General features: G+C 31.2%; 1 protein-coding gene and 1 long non-coding RNA gene across 2 annotated transcripts in view; both read left to right on the top strand.

The window, feature by feature from the left end:
- The window catches only part of LOC143254190 (uncharacterized), a gene marked incomplete in the record, with an annotated part of 711,062 nt that overhangs the window by 90,446 nt on the left and 594,370 nt on the right, over window positions 1-26,246 (top strand).
- The window catches only part of LOC143254204 (uncharacterized), a 301,500-nt gene continuing 278,932 nt past the window's right edge, over window positions 3,679-26,246 (top strand). Inside the window, exon 1 of the long non-coding RNA XR_013030089.1 lies at window positions 3,679-3,708. This is a non-coding gene — a long non-coding RNA (uncharacterized LOC143254204). The remainder of the gene's footprint in view (window positions 3,709-26,246) is intronic.

Here is a 26,246-nt window from a genome sequence, read left to right as displayed (position 1 = left end):
CAACCCAGGATGTAGACTCATACCATCCTCTGTTACTTCTTGTTCAAGTGACAAATACAACCCAGGATGCAGACGGATACCATCCTCTATTACTTCTTGTTCAAGTAATAAATACAACCCAGGATGCAGACGGATACCATCCTCTATTACTTCTTGTTCAAGTAACAAATACAACCCAGGATGCAGACTCATACCATCCTCTATTACTTCTTGTTCAAGTAACAAATACAACCCAGGATGCAGACTCATACCATCCTATGTTACTTCTTGTTCAAGTAACAAATAAAACCCAGAATGCAGACTCATACCATCCTCTTTTACTTCTTGTTCAAGTAACAAATACAACCCAGGATGCAGACTCATACCATCCTCTATTACTTCTTGTTCAAGTAACAAATACAACCCAGGATGCAGACTCATACCATCCTCTGTTACTTCTTGTTCAAGTAACAAATACAACCCAGGATGTAGACTCATACCATCCTCTGTTACTTCCTGTTCAAGCACATCTTTTACACACTGTTTTTACTCAAACTTGTGTTTCTCTAGAATTCTATGAGGTCTGTGTGCTATAGGTTTATTGTCATTTAACCCTATTATGTATTTAACGTTTTTTGTACGACCAGGTTCATTTCTCCTGCAAATATATCTCTCTTTTTCTAAATGTTATGAGGCTTTCATAATGTTTTCTTTCATATTTCCTATGAAATGTATCCACAATTTATTTTACTATTTTGTGTCTGGTGTTTAGTATTCATTATATTATGCTGTACCACAGCAGCTAATGTTTCTCTATTAGTAGCCTTGCCTACTTCTAGGATGTTAGGAAGTATAATTTTTTCTTTTTACATTTTATTTTATATAAACGTTCACTAGTTTATTCCAATAATATTGCTAAATGAATTAACACCAGTGCAAGAACACAGTCTATGAACACAATGAGTGAATTGTACATTGGTTTCAAAAGAAATCCAAAAGGTGTTCTTTCCAATTACAACATATGTCCCACAGCTTATTCGGTACTTTTGCAAATTCCGTAGAGTTGACTATCATGTTATACAAAGTTTTCATGTTTTTGTGTGAACGAGCTGGCAAAGCACGTAATCAACACTTGATAAAGAAAAATAGCTTTAGAGAGTCAGCCTGATGCGAAGTTGATATATAAAAGACAAACTGCAATATGTGTTTTAAAAAGAAAAGACGAATATTTCAACAAAACATCTGGATGAATCATAAAATATATTCACTTGTTATTAATGTTATTCTCTTTTCTTCAGTTTGTTTATATTTTTTTCTTCAGGAACATAATAATAAAAAATGTCATTATGATGAGGGAAATAATAAATATATCTAACTAAGAGTTTGTTTCCTCCCTAATTTGTAAACAATTTCTACAATTAAAAAAGAATATTATTATTGAAATCTTCGTATATGAATTATAGAAAATTTATTTTTCAAACTAAAATAACTTGTATCTAACTAAAGTAATCAGATTTATGTAGTATTGCAAAATATCTTATGAACAGTATTCAAAACTGTATATGCAGTGATATTATTTGGCCGCCCACTCATGTGATATTAACAGATTAATTTTAATACTTAAATAGCCAATCCTCAAAATACGTTTATGGGATATGATGTACGATTGGCAACTGAAGAAGCTTTCTTTAATAATACAATTTTTTACTATATACTGGGACATCAAACGACCTATTTTCATTTTAACAAATAAAAGCAGTGATCATATAATTAATTAAGTTTTGCTTTGAATCTTTACTACCATCTACAGTCAGAAATCATTATTAGATGTGATTTTATTATGATCTCAAATTAAAATCTTCTCAGTCAACAGGCACTTACACAAAACAATCTTTTTTCTTTCCTTTTATGCTGTTTCAGTACAACTAGATGGCGCTATATTCAAGAACATTTTTTTTAAAGGAAACTTTATCAAATGAATAAATGTTTTCAGAAGATTTAAAAGAAATAAAACATAAATTTATATATTTTTCCATTTATGGCAGATCCAGTCACAACATATAATATATTTTTTTTACCTATTTTAATCGTTTCCTTTTTAATAAGTAACTAAAACAGTGTGGAAGAAGAAGAACATTGACCTTACTTTACCTTTACACTTCCATATTTCCTGCATGGTTACAGTTTTACTGTGATACAGGAAAACGGTGTTATATTTTATTGTTTATTTTAATAACATTCATCAAAACTCTTAAAAGTACAAACGGTTTTACTATATTCACTAACTTGTAATCTAATGAACCAAAGGTGATCAAAATTAGATAATAAATCCAGAGATTAATACAACTAATACAGAATAACATTTCTAGTTATTAACAGCCCAAATATAAACAATTTCCCATAAGATCTACGTTACGCCGAAACAAGATATCAAGCTAATAATGTAGTGGAATCATAAAAAAGTGAATAAAATGAAACCTAATAAACATTATAACACACATTTACACTTAACATGAGACATTAGTGTTAGACATATTACATTGTTAACCATTGCATTTTCTGTTTAGTTTCCCAGAGATTTTCAAGAGGTTGAAGAGTTTATCATAATAGTATTACAACCACGCTATATATGTGTAATATCTATTGCAGAATGCATGTTTCTTTACCGACCGGCTTGTATGAGGCAAACATAGTTTGCGGAATACTATTTAAGTTAGCCATTTGATACATTATAACTTATAGACATTATAAATTAAATATATTACAGACATTATAATTAAAAACGTCAGTGAAACTAACCTTAAAAAAGAATGGAACACACCACACAAAGCACATACCAATGATTCGGAAACCTGATAGTAAGGTACATCAAACAGTTGCATTGATTTCAAAACTATTTAGACATTCTTAAATAGCTTTTAATTGAAAATATAATATGGATAAAGAAACTTATTTAACGAGAACATGATAGGTTACTCTTACATTCTATACCAACTGGGAAGAATCTGTAATAATATAAGTACCTATCAATAGAAAATAGCGATCGGTGAATTTATTTATATTCAGTTGTATGTGTGCTTTTATTGTAGCAAAGCCACATCAGGCTATCTGTTTGAGTCTTCCATATATTCAGTTGTCCTTACTGTAAAACATAGAACATTAAGTAAATAAGAAATAATAAATGAAACAACCATGGAACGTATAATTTAAGTAATATGAGAACTTTATACATAATATAGTCATAAATAAACTCGAAGTGAAAGTTTCACAAAACATAACATAAGCATACCAATCCTAATCTCAACAGAAGTATGGCAAACAAATGAATAATAATAAAATGTAAAATACAAAACAAATTAAATATTTTACATCAAATAATTCAGATTGTAAGAGAGAGAAAGAAATAATTCTGTAATTTACTTTTCGACGAAGTAAAGATGTAAACACCATAATGTTTATAAGTCATGATTTCGGACATTGAAAGGATACTAATATAAAAAATAAATTAAAAACATTTACATAAAATTTGTTGAGTTCATTTGTTATTTAAATTCGTTTCGCAATATATCTGACGAAACAGCCAATTATGAAACATGACCTTCGCATAATTTTACATATAACATACGAGAGTTTCGTAACTCACAGCTATGGCCTTCAGCATGATTGCTTCATATCCCAACATTATGTAAATACGAAAATGCATTATATCACATTTCTGGATGATAATTGGTAAGAGCTCAATTAATTTCGATGTTGAAGTTAATATAAATAAGTGAGTATATCAAAATTTAAATACGAAATCGTTTCGAATCAATTTAACCACTTACCATTAAACTCGACTTGTGACTCTATAGATCGCGTGTTCAAATTCCTATCGCATGAAACGTGCTTGCACTCTCATTGGTAAGAGTGTAGCCCAAAAGTATCAAAATTCTTCACTTATGCAACATATCTTTTATTAATGTGAATATTGTTTCACATGATATAAGAATGCATAGAATGCTCTTTTAATAACTATCATACAATGTCGTCAGTGGTTTGTTAATTTTTTGGAAGAACCTGCTTTATTAACTTTATTGTTTTTAAAAGTTCTGAATATTTAAAAAAATGCTGCTCTCTGAAGGTTAAGAAAAGTGATTTGTTTTGTGAGTAATGTGTAATGTCTAATAGCTTAAAATGTTTACACATTAAAAATTATTATTCTAAAATGAGAAACATAAGGGCCTTAGGTCAAGTTGTTTTCTTAAAGTAAAGCTACACAGTGGGCTATGAGAAATTTGTAATCGCACAGAACCGACTCCAGATATTAGTGATTAAATTCACTCAAGTCATTGCTAACTCGTTGAGAAATGAGAGAGAATTGTTATATTTGTACAGAATGGAAATTTTCAGTTTTATTAAAGGGTAAGATTGGAACATTTTAACTTCTACTTTACATGTAACTGTGAAGAAAAAGTTGAAAATTCATAAGTGGAATAACCTGTGTGATACGTTATATCTCACACAAGAAACCAGATATTTATACATAAGTCTGTTATATAAACATTTTATGTAAATTAAACATATATAAATTGAAAAATTACGTATATATATAAAGAAATATATTTGTATAGTTCATATGAAACCAAATACAACTGTAACAAAATAATTTGTGGTATTTTTAAAACACAAACATCCTGAGATTAACAAAGACAAAATTTGCAGCTCTTTGTTAAACTGAAGTTGACCAAAGAAGGTGGAAACATTGTTCCCAACTTTATCTGAATAAATGTATTAATACCCACACCAAACGTTTCAGATTAATTTTTATTTCAATTACGTTTCTCGTCAATTCGAATACTCTTCCCCTATCCTTTAAAAATCAGTAAAGTTAATAAAATAACTTACTTATAATAACATTGACAATTCTGTGATTTTAATTCAATTCATATGAAAGTTCATATACGTTTTCTTTTTTCACTGTTTTTTAGGACCAGATTATCGCTGATAGAAATGATATTCTGAAATCGTACCTTTATTCAAATAACACCAGAAGGTTATATAGTACAAGAAAAATATATTCTTGAACTTATTGTAAACTGAATATTGAAATAAAAAAATTGCATTGAAATTTAGTTTGATTATTTTGTGGTTATAGAATACACAAAAGAATATACTGAATCAAGTAAGAAATAAAGTGTAATTTATATTTAAAAGAAAACTTTCGTTAATCTGTCTCTCTGTGTATTTCTTCTGTTCCAGGAACATTTTTCGATACACATATTGAAATGCTTGCTTAGGTTAGTTTATGTAGAACATATTTCAAGTGTTGACAATTCGAAGAAGAAATGTTCTAGAAGAAATATTACCACGTGGTGAAATGTTTGATCCTGAAATTTATCTTTTATCTGTACTCATATTCTTGTTATCGATATTTGATCCATAAGCCAGCTGATAGCATTAACTAATTACAGACTAAACTAAACGCTAAACGAGCAGCGAAAACTTTCTCAACATGTTTTATAAAATCATTGTTGTTCTATAATCATCATTGTTTTATACACGTGTGTACTGATACTTCACTGTAACCTGTATCACACTTCTTATTATTAAGCAAAATAATACGAGGCTTCTAAAATATTTGTTTAAAAACATTAATGTTTCTCTATTAGTAGCCTTGTCTACTACTAGGTTGTCAGGAAGTATTATTTTTGTTTCACGTTTTCTTTCATATAAACATTCACTAATTTGTTGCAATAATATTGCTAAATGAACTAATAGCACAGCTAAGAACAAAGTCTAGAAACGATAAGAGTGGAATTATACATTAATTGTGCCAAAAGAAGTTTGAAAGGTGTTCTACACAATTATAACATATGTATCTGGTACTACTGGTTATTCGGTACCTTCGAAATTCTCGTAGAGTTGACAATCAAGTCATACAAAGTTTTCATGTTTTTGTTTGAACAGGCCGGCAAAGCACGTAATAAACACTGGATAAAGAAACAATGGCTTCATGGAGTCAACTGATAAAAAGCTGATACAATAACCAAAAAGAAAGACGACAACATGTAGTTTTTAAAATAAGAGACGAGTATTTCCAAAAAATTCTAGATGAATAAAGAAAAATATTCATTTGTTATCAATGTTATTCTCTTTTCATCAGTTTAAATTTTTCTTCATAAACATAACAATAAAAAATTATTCATTGTGATAAAGGAAATAATAAATTGAACTGAGTAAGAGTTTGTTTTGTTACCGATTTGTAAACAATTTTTACGTGATAGAAAAAATGAATATTAATTTAGAACTCTCCGTATCTTATGGAAAATCTATTTGTAAAAGCAAAATAACTTATATGTAAGTTAAGTAATTAGGTCAAGGTAATATTGCAAAAGATCTTTGTAACAGAATTCAAAACTTCTTATGCAATGATATTATTGGATCACACTATCATGTGACACTAACAGACCAATTTTGATAAGTAATTAACCAATTCTCCAAGTACTTTTGTGGGATATGAAGTAAGATTAGCTACAGTAAAAGCTCTCGTTCATAATACAGTTTTTTTATTGGATGCTATGTTGTCTAACAACCTAGTTTTATTTTAACAAATGAAAGCAGCGGTTGTCAGTCTGATAAAGTTCACAATGGATGCTTTACCACATATACAGTCAGAAACCATTACTAGATGTGATTTTTTCATAATTTTAATTTAAAATCTCATTAATCGACAGGCATATACTGTTTGAGTAAAACTAAATGACGCTATATTCCAGAAAATTTTTGATAGGAAACTTGCATTTATCAAATGAAATCATGGTTTCTGATCATATAAGAAAGACTACACTTAAGTTTACATGTTTCTCCATTTTTGTCAATTCCAGTTGCAGCATGAAATATTTTTATTGATCTATTTTCGTCTTTTCCATTTCAATAGTTATTTGAAACAGTATGGAGGAAAGAACTCACTGGCTTTACTTTATGTTAATATTTCCAGGTTTTCTGCATTTTTTTCAGTTTTATTGTAATATAGGGAAACAATATAACACTTTATTGTCGAGTTAAATAAGATTCATCAAAACTGTTAAAAGTAAAGCAGTTTGTTATATTCAGTAGCTTCTGATCTTATCAACCAATGGGGATCAGAATTTGATAATTAATTGAGTGATTAATATAGGTGATTGAGAATAAGATTTACACTTATTATCAGTCATAATGTCGTCAATTTCCCATATAATTTAGGTTGTTTCTAAACAAGATACCAAACTAATAATGTTGAATAATCATAATAAAAAAGTGAATAAAACGAAAAACTGATAAACATAATAACATAGATTTACACATCACATGAGACATTAGTGTTAGATCTATTACATTGTAAACGGTTACATATTCTAAATAGTTTTTTAAAGATTTTGAACAAGTAGAAGTGTTCATCATAATAGTATTACAACCTCACTCTATTCATGTTTCTATATAGACAGTCTAAAAAACGACAAACATAGTTTGTGGAATGCTATTTAAGTTAGCCATTTAATACAACATACATTATACATATTATGAATTAAATATATTACAGACACTATAATCAATAAAGTTACTGAAAGTAACCCTAAAAAAATTGAAACATATATCAGTAGCACGCACCTATGCTCAGAAACATGATAGTAAAGTTTGTCAAACACTTGAATTCATTTGAGATCTATTTATACATTCTTCAAGAGCTGTTAATTGAAAAAAATAAAGTGGGTAAAAGAACTTATTTAATGAGAACATGAGTTGTTAAGCATACATGAAGTGCCAACTAAGAAAACATTGTTATGATACAAGTACCTGTCTGTAAGAAATAGCGTTCGGAATGTTTATTTATATTCAGTTGTATGTGAGTTTTCACGATGGCAAAGCCACATCGAGCTATCTCTTGAGTCCACCGTTGGTTCAGTTGTCTTTATTGTGAAACATAGAACATTAAGTAAATAAGAAATAATTATTGTCGCACCGTAGAGCTTGTTTTGTCTGCAAGACTAACTAACGTGTGTCTTAATTTACGTTTCTTATATAGTCGTACAATATCTCTGAACTTTCTGTACTGGGATAAAATGTGTCTGAATATTCTTTACTGGTACAAAATTCATCCGTTTCTGTACTGCTGTGTACGGTATCTATGCGGACTATTACGGCATATAATATGACTGACTTTAATTTCCATTATGGGATAAAATGTATCGGAAATTGTATTTAATGATACAGTTTCTCTGAACCTTTTTAGTGCAAAAAGATTAATTTATCGTTCTAAACTCTAACACAAAACGCTATAATTCTGAGATAGTTTCTCTTCTTGAAGGGAAAGCAAAGAGCAACAATATTTAACTAAAACATTTATGACATAAAACCGTACTTTTGACAAACGTGAGATAATTTTCTAAAACACTTGTGATGTAACGAAACATTTGCAATTAACATATGGTAATTTACTAAAACACTTTTGAAATAAACATTATTTGCTTTTATATCTGATGAAACAAATTAATGTTTGTCATTGTTATTAAATACTTGCCTTGATTTTGGAAAATTCTTCGTAATTATGATTTTCTGTCTTATTTATGCTACACTTCCTGGCCCGCCATGGCCAAGCACGTTAAGGTGTGTGACTCGTAATCTTATGGTCGCGGGTTCGCATCCGCGTCGCGCCAAACATGCTCGCCCTCCCAGCCGTGTGGGCGTTATAATGTGACGGTCAATCCCACTATTCGTTGGTAAAAGAGTAGCCCAAGAGTTGGCGGTGGGTGGTGATGACTAGCTGCCTTCCCTCTAGTCTTACAGTGCTAAATTAGGGACGGCTAGCACAGATAGCCCTCGAGTAGCTTTGCGCGAAATTCCAAAAGAAACAAGCTACACTTCCTTCTTGGCTTTTCGTTTCAATTCCTGGCATTCTGCCAATACCGCATGTAAGCACTGGTTGTTTACTTCGGATTTAATTTCATAACATTTTCCTCGGTTCAAGTTCAAAGCATATTTGTTTGTTTTCGAATTTCGCTAAAAGCTAGATGAGATCTATCTGCGCTAGCTGTCCCTAAATTTGCAGCGTAAGACTGGAGGGAAGGCCTCTAGTCATCATCATCCACGACCTACTCTGTGGCGACTATTTTACGAACGAATAATGGGGTTGATCCATTATAACGCCACCAAGGCCGAAAGTGCGAGCATGTTTGGTGCGATCATAATTCAACCTGCGACATTCAGATTTCGAGTCGAACGCTTCAACCTACCTGTTCATGCCGAGCCTTCCAATGTCACAACTAAACCAGAAAACCTGCTCTAAATGTAGATAAATTCTCGAATAGACCCCATTGCACGTGTATTCTACACAAATTGTTCAAGACAGCTAGAGTTCGATGAGCTATTATCGACGTGATTTGATATTCCAGTTGTTTAGAGAAGTATTAGAATTTACAATTGAAATATACATATAACGTAGTTCATTTGTTCTAATGCTGTTCTTTAATGTGTACTTTAAACAAAACCACATGAAAAACAAAGTGGCAAGTTTATTTTATAATATGCATATCATATGTTTTTTTTTCAGCTGCAGCACAGAGGCTTATAAAACGGCTCAAAGTTATTATTATTTTATTAATATTTTAAGTACAAACTACTAACTCTTCATCACCTCTTGATCGATTTGAGAGCTAATTACGATTGGTATACTTGATCGTACCAAAAGTATCATAGATTAATTCATTGTAATCCTGCCTAGAATAATTTTAATTGAAGGTAGGTTGATAGGAATCCTGAATAATAATAAAATTCTATCAAATATACTCACTTCCTACCGCTGTTATAAGTAGTGTAAGAAAATATAGGAAGTAAAATGGACACAAAAATTGTCTCGTAGATTAATTTACTCAAATTCTGTTTAACAGATCTTGAAGTGTCCTTGGCTATTTTGGTTTTCGTCTTGTTTCATCAAATAATGCTTTTGATAGTAAAAGATATGTTTTTAGTTATGTCTTACTGGAACTATCAGAGTTAACATCTCAACTGCTTGTTTTGTTTTTGTTTTTGAATTTCGCGCATAGCTAATCGAGGGCTATCTGCGCCTACCCGTCCCTAATATAACAGTGTAAGAAAAGAGGGAAGGCAGCTAAGTATCACCACGCTCCGCCAACGCTTGGGTTATTCTTTTACCAACGAATAGTGGGATTGACCTTTACCTTATAACGCTCCCACGGATAAAAGAGCGAGTATGTTTGGTGCGACCACGATTCGAACCCGCAGTACTAAGTTTACGAGTCGAACGCCGGGGACTTTTGGCGAGTGTGAGCTGAGAGATAGGCGAGTTTTCTGCCAACTTTTGAGTTTATAGGAATAGTGTAGGAAAATTTTATAAACCTTTTCTGCGACAACCACCTTCACTTATCTGGGCAAAGATAAATTACTATACTCACTCGGACAAAAATAATTACCCATACTGTAAGAAACAGCATCAGTTGAATGAGAAGAAAAAAAGAGAGGGATCCAACAAGGTCGAAGAAAGTGCGGGTCGCCAAGGAAAAAGCGATGCCGACCACTGCAGCGTGAAATACAACCATGACTCCGGAAAACGAAGAAATATCCACAACGAGTGGCCTGAAAAACAAACAAAGTGAGTCTACTTCGCTTGGTGGCTAAAAACAAGAATTAATTTAGAATTTAGAAAAAAACTCCCCGTTACTGGCACTTTGTAATGTTGCAAAAGCAAAATTAACATCTCTGGAATGTGATAAAGAAAACAATAAAAAGAATATAAGAGAAAAACGAAAATCAGAAAGAAAACTAGTTAAGTAATTCAAGTGAAAATTCTGAAAACGAAGATGAAGGAGAAGAAACTTCTCATACTGAGGTAGAGATAGTTCCTTCCTACACTAAAAATAATATGAATGATGTTACAAACTGAAACTAAGCTTTGGATGTTCATAACGCAAAAACTAATGAAGAAGAAAAATCTAGAACAAAGCGATGAACAAACAAATGAAAACCAAGAGTTTACTCTAGTAGTGTCTAAAATAAAAAGTAGAAATTCATTACAAAATGAAACTACACAACCAAAAAATAAACCACTTAAAACAAAACACCCAAATATTCTACTGTTATTGAGCGGTGCCTGGCACATATAATGAACCGTTACGGGCATCGGAATTCAGCAGATGTAAACCACGTGTTGAAACAGCTAGCGTCAAGCGTTTACCTAGGGGAGGTGTCCTTGTTCGAGGTCAAGGAGCTGCTGACGTAAATAAACTATTTAAAGAATGGCCCAAGGACGCCTTCGCACCTGGGAACATGAATATATATGTACCAGGAATTAAACCAGAACCTAAGGCAATAGTAATCAGTAGGGTGCACCACTTTATAAAAAAAAAAAGGATATTGAGCAAGCATTACATAAACTAAATATACCATACACTAAAGTAAAAAGAATTATCTCCAAGGTCACAAAAAACCAACAAATTTAGAAAGAACAACATTGAACAACATTAAAACATCTTGGAAGTGATAAACAATGGTATCATTTTGTGGTACCAAATATTCCAAGATGATCACTAAAAACATCAGCATTAGAAATTACACAGTGTTATAATTGCCAACGATATGAACACGTTTCAGCGGCATGTCTACAAACACCGAGGTGTTGCGGATGTGGCGGTGAACACCACATATCTCCATGTAAAAAAGATCAAGCGAACCAAACTGCTGTAACTCTGGGGAAACACAAACAGTAAATTATAAAGGATGCGAAAAATAAAAAGATAAATCAACGCATTTATGATATAAAAACAATAAAACCAACACGAGATAACACACCAAAAACTACAAACACACACAACTACAGGTCCATTTACATATGCACAAATGTTGAAAGAAAACACTACACAAACAAAACCACCAATAAAGAAACAACAAACTTCAACCAAAACAGTGAGCAATTTACAATAACTGAACAAAATCAGAGGTACAACAAACAACCAAGAAAATAACAATCTTACAGTGAAGAAAACACAAACAATGAAACAAATCTAATAGTAAACTTAATTAAAAACATTGTTACAGAGTTCATTAGAGAATTTACAAAACCGAACCAATCGAAAGGTAGCATAGACCTATTCATAGACATCGTTAAAAAATACATAACATCACATATACAGAGTGAAAGACTTAATAACAGATATTAACCCTGATATTCTTATAATAAGTGTAACACAAACTTACCCTCAGAATAGATTCAAAATATGTAACTATACATCAATAAGAAGAGATAGAAGAAATAATCAAGACACCAACAGAAGAATTATGTTATAATATAAAAAACACCTTAACGATATTACACTTATCCTTTCTACCATAATATAATAAAATTATATATAATTAATTTTTTTAACCAGTAATTACGAAACTATGTTGATCTAAATATAAGTGACATATGCGAAGTTAATCCAATAAAAGTGCTTAAACTTGACGAAAATGTTTCACATGCCCACGTAAAACGTCACGTAAGATATCGGTCTCACATATTTAATATACAGCTTCACCTAAGAATAAAAGTGGACCGTTATTAACTTTTCGTTCTTAGGATTAATGACAGCTGATTTAGAACAAGAAACCCATATGATACAAAAATATCTGTTAGGCCAAGCGAACAAGATTAGCTGTTTCTAGATCAAATTTACAAAATAATCACAGGAGTGGACGGGGTTCTTAATGATTATTCATAATGAACTGAAACAGTGTTGTAGAACAATGTTTTTGGCTTTAATTTACGGTAACACTTCCATAGTTCCTGCATGGTTACAGTTTTAATGCGATTTAGGGAAACAGTGTGACATGTTGTTGTTCAATTTAATGAGATTCATCAAAACTGTTAAAAATTAAACAGTCTTGTTAAATTTGCTACCTTCTGATCTAAAGAACCAATAAGGATCATAATTTGATAACACATCTAGCGATATATTCGAGACAACATAACTTGTAGACATTATAAATTAATTATATTACAGATATTATAATCAATAAATATAGTGTAACTATCCTTAAAAGAAGAATAGAACATTCCATACGATGCACGTACCAATTACTCGGAGACAATCTGATAAAGTAAAGTCAATATTCACATCGATTTCAGATCTGTTTACAGCTTTTGATTGAAACAATAATAAAGACAGAGAAACTTATTTAATGAGAACATGAATTGTTAATCATACATACTATACCAATGAAAAAAAATGTTATTTAATAAGTACCTGACAATAAAAATTCGCGTTTAGAAAGTATATTTATATTCAGTTGTGTTTGTGTGTTTTTATAATAGCAAAGCCACATCGGTCTTTCTGCTGTGTCTTCCGTATATTCAGTTGTCTGTACTGTAAAACATAGAACAATAAATCATTAAGAAGTAATTATTGAACGTACCGTGTAACGTATAATTTTAGTAAAATTGTAAATTTTTATCATAATTGCCTTAAGTTAACTCATTTAAAAGGTTTGACATCACTTAACGTAACGATACCAAACCTAAACTCGTTTGGAGTGTGACAAACAAATAAATAATAATAATGTGTAAAATAAAAACAAACAAATTAAAGTTTTTGCATAAAATAATTGAGATTATAACATAGGGAAATAAATAACTGTGTATTTTACTTTTGGACGAAATTATATAAACCCCATAAGGCTTATTCAACACCATATCCAACTTTGAAACTACATCAGTGTCAGAAAGAAAACTAAAAACATTTCTACAAAGTTTGTAGCGTTGATTTGTGATTTAAATTTGTTTATCAATATATCTCGAAAAGAATCTAGTTACAAAGTACGACTTTCGTTTCATGTATAATCAGTAAATAGTAATCTGGTTCATAAAAGTTTCGTAACTCAGAGCTGTGGCCTTCACTGTGATGGCGTCATTACATCACATTATGTAAATTCGTAAATTTGAAGAATATTTTCAACATAACCAACTCACTTGCAGGTGATATCAACGTATTTCAACTTATTGCATAAAAATGAAGATGAAGTTAGTGGTAAGTGTTTTACAGTTTATTCTGTAAGTGAATTATCGGTTGAACTCAAGCAAGCTCACCGGAAACAAATAGTTTTATTTGTAGCATAGTATCATTCCAGTATGATAAGTGGCAAAATAATATGAGATAAATAGACCAAAATTAATAAATAATCTTTACCTTGAGTAGATTCACGAAATTAATCAGTCATTTCTATTGTAGTTATTAATAAAAATTAGGCTAAACAATTTAGACAAAAACATGAATAATGCCATTTATTTTATACTTAATTTGATCTAAGTATGAACATTTCGCAATAAAATAGTAAACCTTTATGGAGAAAAAGTTATAGAATAATCTAATTTGCATCGTACCAGTTTGTGCAGCTGTATGTTTCTGTGAAATAACTTTGGAATTCCTCGAGGAAGAAGCAAATAGATTGGTTGTTTAATGGTCCTAGCTTCATAAAAAATGAAATTTATTATTTATTTTTTTACAGAATTTTTTCTACTTTTGGTGATTACGGTATACACTGTAGGAAGTTACGCTGAAAACGGAAGTAACAAAATAACCCGAAACATCCACAATAGTAATAGTGGTTACGGATATATAGGGGAAAATAGCTCTTAACAGACGTTGTAAGAAAAATGGTTTTAATAAGAAAACAGATTTCGGAATATGTAACGGAAATGAAAGATACAAGGAAAGATACAAGAAAATATGTTTAAAAGAGACCCAGACGTAGGCTTGGTTTTGACAGTGACCCTAACTTAAGAGATAGGTTAACAAGAGAAACACGAAAAGCAAGACAAATACATCTCGGTGGAGGAAGAAGAAGTGATATAAGATTGAATAGTGAGCTAAGAATGAATGACAGTCTACATTTGGGCGCATAAAATCGTATTGGTGGAGGGTAATTGGTAACAACACACTTAATTTCGATGTTCAAGTTAGTATAAATAAGTAAAAATATCAACATTTAAAAACTTTTTTTTTGATAACTTTATTGTTTTTTAAAATATTTGAATATTTAAAAAAAAATTTGCCACCTTCTAATGGTAAATATAAGTCGTTGGTTTTCCAGGTAATGTGTAATGCCTAAGAGTTTAAAATTTATACACATTAAAAAACGTATCAGGTATGAAATGAAAAAACATAAGGGCCTTATGTCACTTTGTTTATTTAATGCAAAGCAACAAAGTGGGCAATGTGATCTTTGTTTGTCGCATAGAACCAATACCAGATATTAGCGATTTAAGTTACTAAAGTCATTGATAAGTCGTTGGGAGAAGAAAGAGAACAGTTGTGTTTGTGCAGCATAAGTAATCTTCGATTTTATTAAAGGGTAGGAATGGAACATTTTAACTTCTACTTCACAATTAGCTGAATGCAGCTCTTTGTTAACCTGAATATGACCTACACCGGTGGAAACGTTGTTGTCTACTTTATTGTAATGAAAGTTTTAATACCCATATCAAACGTCTTGAGATAATTTTTGCTTCAAGTGGGTTTCTCGTTATCATGAATAAACTTCCCAAATCCTTTGAAAATTATTAAAGATAATTAAATAACTTGCTTAAAACAACATCGACAATTTTATGCTTTTAATTCAACTTATATTAAACTTTATAGATGTTTTTTTTTCCTTTTTACAGCTTCTTAGAATCTGGATTATTGCCGGTAGAAGTGATGTTGTGAAATCTTTCCTTTGTTCAATCAACAACCCGTAGGTAATATAGTGAAAGAAAAATATATTGAAATTACTGTAAACTGAATTTTGATACAAATAAATTTTGCATTGGAATTTAGTTTAATTTTTGTGTAACAGAAAACAAAGAACATTTTGTTTGTTTGTTTTTGAATTTCGCACAAAGATACTCGAGGGTTATCTGTGCTAGCAGTCCTTAATTTAGCAGTGTAAGACCAGAGGGAAGGCAGCTAGTATACCTCTTGGTATACTCTTTTACCAACGAATAGTAAGATTGACCGTAACATTATAACACCTTTAAGGCTGCAAGAACGTAATTAAATAGAGGTAGGAAACTAAACATAAATACGTGAGTCATCATATATTCATTCACAAAAATGTTTTGTTCCCGTTTACATGAACCGTAACTGAATAGTGGTGCTGGACTGTACAAGACAGTTTATTTGTTTATTTACATTTATGTACAAAACTGCAGAAGGGACTTCTTGGGATATGTCTTCAACGGATATTGATACGTTCAGCTTCCTGGAACATTATATAAAATATAAGTGGTGATTAGGGGGTGGGATAACTGGTTCCTCGGCGAAAAGTCCGAATATGCTATACTTTGTATGTTCTTATTTTGATAGGATGTCGTTTCTGGTGTCATCATAAGAAGATATGTTACAAAAATGTCAAACTCAAATTTTACAACGAAGTGTAAGAATTTTAATCAGTGATGTCGAGAAAACCCGCTTTCAGAGAAATATATACGCAAGAATACTAAGTGTTGATTCTGTTATTGAAAATATATGTCGTTTGTAATGAAGTAACATTTTGACTTGTTGTCATTCAATGATTTTAGGACCACATTATTTGAATTACATATTAATAATCTGAAATATGTTTCACTCAAGATTGAGTAAACATCACGAAAGAATTTTCCCCGTGTTTGTTGACCAATATTTGCCAATTAACGAATCATTGGTAATCTTAGCCAAGTAAATACAATGTCAAGTTCTGTTTTGGTTTGTTTCGAATTTTGCGGTCAGCTACACGAGAACAATCTGAGCTAGTCATCCCTAATTTTGCGCTAAGACTAGAGGAAAGACAATTAGCCATCACCACCCAACGCCTACACTTGGGCTACACTTTTACTTAAAAATAGTGGGATTGGCCGTCACATTGTAACGTTCCCAAGTTGAAAAGGCGAACATGTTTGATGTGACGGGAATGTTCATTAACTGACGTATGCCAATGTGAAAAACAAAGTAAACGAATTACATAATATATATAAAACATAGTTACGTTTGTTTGTGTCGTTTGTTTTTTATAACAAGAAAAATCAAACTTTATATTAAAAAATTGTTATGCATTTCCATAATAAAAATATTCATTAATTCATTCGTAACCCGAGGGTCACGTGTTCGGATCCTCATCACACCAAACCTTCTCGCCCTTTCAACTGTAAGGGTGTTATAACGTTTCGGCCTGTTACACCATTCGTTGGTAAAAGAGCAGCTTAAAAATTAGCGGTGGGTTGTGATAACTAATTTCATTCCCTTCAGTCTTACACGGCAAAATTAGGGACAGGTAGTGCAGATAGTCCTCGTGTAACTTTGGGCGAAATTCAAAACAAACAAACAATCATTAATTCATACTTACTTCCTTCTAACGGACAGTGTTATCAGTATGTTTCTACCTGACCATCGCAATAGTTGATGTTTCTGAAAATCTAAGATATCAGTGAGGGTTTCAGCGAAACGTTTTTTGTTTGTCTTACGAAAGAAAAATTTATTTTGTTAATCGGTGTCTTAAATTGAAACAGTCGTGTTTTTAGAATAATATCGTTTTGTGTTACAATTTGGAAAGATAAATTAATTTTATCGTGCTAAAGAAGATTCAGAGAGATTGTATCATAGAATACAATCTCTGATACGTTCTATTTATCCCAGTATGGAAATTAAAATCCAGTCATAATGTATGCCGTTGAAGTACGCCTAGATACAGAAAACCGCTGTATATAAACAGTTGAATTCTTTACCAGTAAATAATGTTAATAATTTGATATAAATACAAGCCACATATGCCTAGTTATTTCGCTCAAAGCGCTTTAACGTGACGAAAATGTCTGCATATGCCTGCGTAAAACGTCAAGTGAGTTATCGGACTTTCATTTTTAATATTCAGCTCACCTACGATTAAAAGTGGACCGTTTTTGGTTTATCGTCATTAGGATGAATGACGGCTGATTTGAAGCAACAAACCCATATGATAAAAGGACGTACAGATACAAAAGTATTTGTTACGTCAAGCAAACTAGATTAGCTGTTTCTATCTCAAGTTTTCAAAGGAATTACAGCAGTGGACGGTTGTTAATAATTATTCTCGGTCAACTTTTCTGTACAATTATAGTATATTTTAGAAAATTATGCTAATCAAAGAACGAATAGCATCAGGAGATGTTATATTAAGCATTTAGCTAAAATGATGATGCTTGATAAAGTTATGTCGTTTCATAGAAATAATGACAAGAATCTGTTTGTCTACATTCCATGGCGTTACTATAAATAAGCTATTAACACTGTTTAGAGAAGGAAACGTATCTGTAAAGCTCTGTTCTGAATAATATATTGTGATGTTATAAATTCTTTATTTCATGTGATTTGTTAACGTGTATTCATAAAAGTCTAATCAGAGACAGGTTAGATGTGTAAGTGACGTGCGGCCAAAGAAGGTCTGAATGTGTAACTTAAAGAAAAGAAATCAAAAGTGTAGGCCAAACTGGTAGCTATACTTATATGCCCCAAATAGAACAAACAACGCGGCCAGGCTAATTAATGAATAAATATTTTCTTTAGAATTATTATCAATGTTACAAATGTAGCTAGGAGTTTGACCGCCAATTTTGAGTTCATTCTATCACGGCTAGAAAAAGAGATGTGTTTAGAAAGAAATTTTTCAGTCTTATCTTTGTCACAACCTAATAAGATTTTCGTTCAATACGAGTGCCATGAATTGAGCTAAATTTCATTATGTGTTTACCGATTAACGCTTCATTTCTGTTTGGTCTTAAACTTTTTGACCAGCTAGTATTTAGGATAATTCCACAATGTTCACATTTTTTATATTAAATGCTAAAAAAGTTTTTATTTTTTATTTTCCCTTTCCTTATTTTCATCTTTCGAAGTTCTACTCAAATAAATGGTTGAGTCTAACAACGCAAAAGGGTTATTTTTTCTTTATCATCATTGGCGTGAAGATTTTGGCCAGCAGTGTATATACCAGGTATTCATTATAAAGTTGTTCATAGATATAATAATTGAAAGATGCAAATTATACACATAGTATTCATTACCAATATAACACTTAATCATATAATACTTGAGAGAAAAATAAACCAAAAGAAAAGTGATAAATACAGGTATACTTTATATTATATTAAGTTTAATAAATACGTCAAACTGGATACCATCTGTGACAATCAAGACACGTCTTCATTCTTCTTACTTCCACTATTAGTTCTTCTCTGGTCTTATCTTAAAACTCATACCGGAAATATCTTTACCGAAAGGAACGTTGTAATTACTTGCGCACTTCACTGTTTTACACGTACTTCAATATAATACTTAACACTTCGTGGCTCAAGTTGTATTCTTCTGGAGAAACACTATCGTGATGTCGGTTTTCTTTTATCTGTCATTGATTAAATGTTTTGTGTTAATAATTCATAACTTCTTTTGTTATCGTTTGTGGGAAATTAATCTTGTCCTTCTACACCGGTTCTCGAAATTGTCATTTTTTATGGTCGAACATAAATATATATATATATAACTATTAATTCTATTAATTTTGAACAATATGCTTATTTTATTATCAGTTAACCACAATCGTTACTTACTAATTTAATATTAAAATGAAGCTATCATAAATTACTCTACATCAAAATCAGATCAGCTGTTGTCACATAATTCATCCACTTCAGGGGCCTATGAGTAGAACAATCTTCTGTTGTTGACTGGCCGTGTTCTGGTATTATTTTTGAACTTACACAGCCCATGTAACTTCTAAAATGTGATTGAAACAAATCTTTCATGTGTTGTGTGTAACACACTACTTACTAATATTACCACAAGAAACATGATATTATCATTACTCAATCAGTCGACTTCCACGTATCTACGCTACTTCTTTCTGTGTGGTTCTCACGTGGTTTACATGTTAAAATTCCTTGATACTTTACCCAGCTTTCGAACAGGGCAAGTTTCAGATTTCATCTTTTATGTTCAACAGTTTTTTTTCAGACTTGAATCTACATTTAGATACTGAATTAACTGCAACTTTTTTGTGGTTAATAGTTCTTGCCCGGGTATTCTGATATCTGGCCAATCTAAGATATCAACTATTCCTTAATTTAATTACCTCAGTTCGATAATAAAACCGATTTATATTTCATTTAGGGCATAGTATCAATAAGGTAAGTTCATCTTTTACATATAAGATACTCAAGTTCCTGGTGTATTAATTTTGTAAAATTAAAATTATTCTATAAATTCAGTTGGCGTAATATATGTTCTTTAAACGTTAAATGGTGAAAAATATGACAATATAAAATCATTTCCTTACTACACATGACTGGTAAAAAAAAAACAGCAAAACGGCTGAATCATCATTTTGTACATCGATACAATCATTACCGAAAACCGACTTTAGAATTTATTTCTCCACGATCCCCCTTCCCCAAAATACGGTGGAATTAATGCAAATTTTATAATTTCAACTATCTTACAATGTTATCGGTTAGATAAATTAGTTGAATACCACATTCCACTATTTCACGAAAAAAAAACAACATATTTTGTCATCATCAGAAAAATTTCGTTTAATGTAATAGGTATTTCTTTGTATTTTGATATTATGGTCAAATCTACTTCATGATAAGACCGAAGAAGTTTACAATTGGAAAAAGAAACGGTCCAGAAGAAATATTACCACATGGTGAAATGTTTGACACTGAAATTTATTACTCGTAATGACAAAGGTGAAAAATTTGAAAGTCAATGACAAGTCAATAAAGATGTAACATTTTTTGATGAATGTTAATAAAAAATTGTTTTTTTTCTAAACATTAAGAATAAATTATCTAAATATAAAAAGGAATATTTATACATCATACTGACATCTGTTGGTACAAAAACTGTTTTGTCTTTAGATCAGTCCATGCATAATATAGGTTTCACAGATTGTAAGTATGGAGGTAATTTTATTTCATATTTTTTCCATCTGTTGCTTTCAAAGGTATCTCTATAAACACTCACAGTGCATCCTTTACTGCGGTTGTCTTTACATCAGTTTATGTATAATAATTTCATGTGACACTTGTACTTGGAGGTAGAAAGCATGAACTCAATTTTCCACCTGTAGCTACATACATCACTTGTACTAACTTAGGTAACTCAGTCCCACTATTTCCAACTGTAAATGATAATAGTAGTTACTGATTCTGAATTCTAGAATTGTAATGTAACCTTTCAGTTCCTGTATTTTGAAGCGTAGAAGATCTTATTTTGGAATGTATCAAAGAATTAGTAATGTTTTCCAGTGCTTAGGTCACTTTTCTAATTTCCTGTCATGTAATTCAAGTTTCTGGTTTAATTAATATTTTATAGTCAGATAATCGTTTCTATAAATACTTGTGTTTGATGTTCAATTTTCTTGCTTAATTCACTTAAATCGTCTGTGGTAGCGGATTCAAATAAAAATTTCAAAATATTTCCAACTGCGTTTATTAAAACAAATTTTGGGGAATCCGATCCCAAATAGAAAGGCTGTCTTAATATCCTTTAATTCTCATAACAAATCTTCTATCTTTATAAGATATCGTCGAATTTACGTCGAGTAGTTCTAAATTAATCCTTCCTGTGTGATCCTTATTAAATATAAGATTGCAGTTCCAGGATTTGTCACATGAAATGACGACATATTTTCCCAACCACTTTCATCGAAACTAATACGACTACATTACGACAAAATATTTCTCGATTTGTCATTCTCGTAATGAAACTGTTAATCAAACATACTGTGAATATGGTATATCTCCGAAAATTATCCACTTATCTCCTGATAAGTTTTATTTTTACTGGTAAAATACTACTTTCTGTGCCACCAGGATTCCATTCACTCATAGGATAATGATCGTAACAAAACTGCAGATATGTCATCAAGTAAAACATATGAAGACGAACGTCTCAAAACCAACACACACACATATGTATAACATATTTAATAATGTTTATATACATCCTATACAGTTTACTTAATCCTACTTAGAACTACACATATGTCTTAACATTGTTAAAACATTCTTGCACACCACGTGTTTCTTTACTGGAGCGAACAATAACTCTATCAACGTCGTTTTTTAGGTGCATGTGGAACTACTTAGGGAAGGAATTTCACTGGTCTTCTTGTAGGGGTAAGGATCACTTCTGGTTGAGTTGGTACAGGACCACGTGATCTAAGGTTATAATCATAAGTAACAGAATCAGTTTACGTCGTTATAGATGTTCTTTATTTACTCTCCTCGTGTAAAGGGACGTTGACGTTACTTGACATTCTATGCGTAGGATCATCTATCTCAACATTTCCATAGTCTAATATATGGTATTAACGTCCTCTAAGTTTTAGTTTCTATCTCGGTTTCACTTATCTCTTCATCATCATAATATAAATCTAGTTTATTCGAATAATTTGATTAGACACAAACATTTTTCTTTTTTGATAACTTCTTTACTAACATCTGGGTAACTTAAAAAAGGGTGATTTAATACAACGTCTCGTAATTTCTCGAATGTTCTTTGTCTTTTGTCTGCTCCCATAACTTCTGCTTCCTTCATAGTTAGCTTAGTTTCAGGTTTTGCAAATAACTTAAAATGTAGAATAAATCTTCTATAAAGTCCTATCAATGCACGGGTTCCTTACATTTTAATGTCAGGTTTCACAACGTCTAGATATTCCATTTCTTTTATCAAGAACTGACATCTGATTGATTTAACCTTTGACGTTTCTTCTCGTAACCTATCAAATACACGTTTCAGTCTTTCTAAGTGTTCATCTATGGTCGTGGCAAACACTATAACGTAATAGAAGTAACATAAACTTTCTCAGTATTGTAGATGTTATAATACGATATTCATTAACCTCTGGAATGTTGAAAGAGTATCACATAAACAAAAGGACATTCTGTTGAACTGATATTTACTTGAAGGTAAGACAAAAGTAGTTTTAGCTTTATCTTTTATTATTACCTACCAGTACCCACTTTGAAATCAATAGACGAAAAGTATTTAATATTACCCAACCTTTCTAAAGTTTTCTGTAAATCACGTAACATATAAATATCTTTAACTGTAACTACATTCACCAATTTAAAACCTAAACTTTGTGTCCTTCGTAGGAACTTATACAACCGGGAGGCATGCAGACTGATACTATCATCTGTTATTCCTTCTAAAAGCATATCTTTCACTCACTGTTTTCATTCAAACATGTGTATCGCTGGCACTCTTTGAAGTCTCTGTGCTATAGGTTTATTGTCATTTAACCCTGTTATGTGTTTAATCTTCTTTGTACTATCAATGTCACTTGTCATACAAATAAACTCTATATAATTTTAATAATGTTATCACACCTTCTTTATATTTTCTTACATATTTCCTGATAAATATTTCCCTATTTATTTTATTTTGTGGTGTCTGGTGTTTCCTATTCCTTACATTATGCTGTACTACTGCAGCTAATGTTTTTCTGTTAGTGGCCTTGACTACTACTACGTGGTTAGGAAGAATTTATTTTCTTTCACATTTTAGTTCATGTGAACATTCACTAGTTTATTGCAACAATATTGCTATATTAAATAATACAAATAGTATGAACTGCAGTCTATGAATAATGTGAGTGGCAGTTGTACATTGATTGTTCTTAAAGAAATCTAAAAGGTGTTATACCCAGTCATAACATATATATCTGGTCCTGTTACTTATTCGGTTCCTACGAAAATCTCGTTAGAGTTGACAGTCAAGTTATAAAACGTTTTCACGTTTTTCTCTCAACGGGCCGATAACGCACGTAATGAACACTGGAAAAATAAACAATGGCTACACAGAGTCAACCAGATACCAATTTGATACATAAAAGAGAGACCACAAGATGTAATTTTCAAAATATAAGACGAAGATTTCCAGAAAATTTCTAGATGAATGAAGATATATATTTATTTGTTACAAATGTTCTTCTATTTTCTTCAGTTTGTTTATATTTTTCTTTAGAAACATAATAATAAAAAATATTCTTTGTGATAAAAGGAAATAATAAATTGAACCAAGTAATAGCTACTTTTCTCCGATTTGTAAACAATTTCTACGAGATAGAAGAAAATAAATATTAATTTTGTGGTCTGCGTGTCTGTATTATGGAAAATATGTTTCTAATACAAAAATAATTTGTATGTAATTTAAATTATGAGGCCTATTAATATGGCAAAACATGTGACGAACAGAAATGAAAACTACAATAACAAATCTGTTTTAACCTTTAATTAACCAATCCTTTAAGTGAGTTTATGGAATATGAAGTAGTGGTGACAGGTGAAGCATTCTTTGATAATACAGTTGTTTATTAGATACCAAGTGATCTACCCACCTATTTTTATTTTAACAAATGAAAGCAATGGGAGAATAGCTGTGTCCGGCATGGCCTAGCGCCTTAAGGCGTGTGCTTCGTAATCTGAGATTTGCGGGTTCGCGCCCGAGTCGCGCCAAACATGCTCGCCCTCCCAGCTGTTGGGGCGTTATAAAGTGACAGTCAATCCCACTATTCGTTGGTAAAAGAGTAGACCAAGAGTTGGCTTCGGGTGGTGATGATTAACTGCCTTCCATCTAGCCTTACGCTGCTAAATTAGGGACGGTTAGCACAGATAGCCCTCGAGTAGCTATGTGCGAAATTCCAAAACAAACAAAGAAACAAACTGAAAACCTAATTAAATTCACTATTGATATTTTACTGCCATCTACATTTAGAAATCATTATTAGAAGAGATTTTATTACAGTCTTCGAATAAAATCTCCTTAGTGGACAACCAAAAAGACAAAAAAAACAATATTTCTGCTATCCTTTTATACTCTTTGAATCACACTAGATGTCACTATATTCCAAAACATTAAAAAGTATGAAACTTAAATTTATAGATTTCTCCATATTTGGCAATTCCAGTCCCAACTCAAAATATTTCTATTGACCTATTTTCGTCGTTTCTTTTACAACAATTAACAAAAACAGAGTAGAAGAAGGAGCACATTGGCTTTAGTTTACGTTAACACTTTCATAATTCCTGCATGGTTACAGTTTTACTGTGATATGGGAATACAGTGTGAGAATTTATTGGGAATTTGATAAGATTCATCATGACTGTTAAAACTGAAACGGTTTTATTGTATTCACAAAGTTCTGATTTAATGAACCAATGGTGATCAGAGTATGATAATATATCTAGTGAATAATATTTATACATATTGTTATCCGTAATATAGGGAATATGTCATAAGATTAATTTTATAAGATTAAGATGGGTTAGTGATAACCATTCTATTTTTTACATGGTTTGTGGTCACATACTCTAAGTGGACATTCTACACATTTCAACATATCTTCCTCTGTCATTTCCACAGCTAGAGGGAACGAATTGTTTAAGGTTAAGGGTAAGGACATAATCCTGTATTTTTATTAATGTCAATATTATCTCACATGATTTAAGAATGCATAGTGTGGTATTTTAATAACTATAACGTCATATCGTCACTGGTTTGTTATTTTTTGGAAGAGGCTGCTGTGTTATCTTTACTTTTCTAAAAGTGTTGAATATTTAAAGAATTTGCTGCTTTCTGATGGTTAATTCAATTTCTAAGTAATGTGTAATATTTAAAAGCTAAAATTTATACGCATTAAAAACGTATTGGGATTAAAATGACAAGCATAAGGGCCTTAGGTCACCTTGTTTATTTAATGGAAAGCAACAGGGCTATCTGAATTTTATATATTTTAAATAACCTACCCTTGATATTAGCGATTTAAGTCACAAAAGTCATCGATAAGTCGCTAGGACAATAGAGAGGATAACTGTGTTTGTGCAGTACAAGTAATCTTCACTTTTATTAAAGGGTAAGAATAAAACATTTTAACTTCTACTTTACAAGTAGCTGTAAGAAGAGGAGATTCATAAGTGTAATAGAGTGTGTGATATATTATTTGTTACATTAGATTACAGTGATATATATATACGTGGTTTATATGAATATTTAACGAGAATTATACAAATAAACAAATTAAACATATAGATTAATTTGCAGTGCATATTGAAATTAATTACAACAGTAATCAAATAATTAATAGATGTATTAAAACATAAACGTCCTCAGATTAACAAAGAGAAAGTTTCTTACTCTTTATAAACATGAAGATGACCTAATAAGATGGAAACGTTGTTCCATTCTTTATCTTAATTAAAGTTT

This window comes from Tachypleus tridentatus, chromosome 6 (genome assembly GCF_004210375.1).
Source record: "Tachypleus tridentatus isolate NWPU-2018 chromosome 6, ASM421037v1, whole genome shotgun sequence".
Classification (NCBI taxonomy): Eukaryota; Metazoa; Arthropoda; class Merostomata; order Xiphosura; family Limulidae; genus Tachypleus; species Tachypleus tridentatus.
The sequence above is the reverse complement of the archived record's forward strand: the minus strand, read 5'-3'. Positions and strand labels throughout refer to the sequence as shown.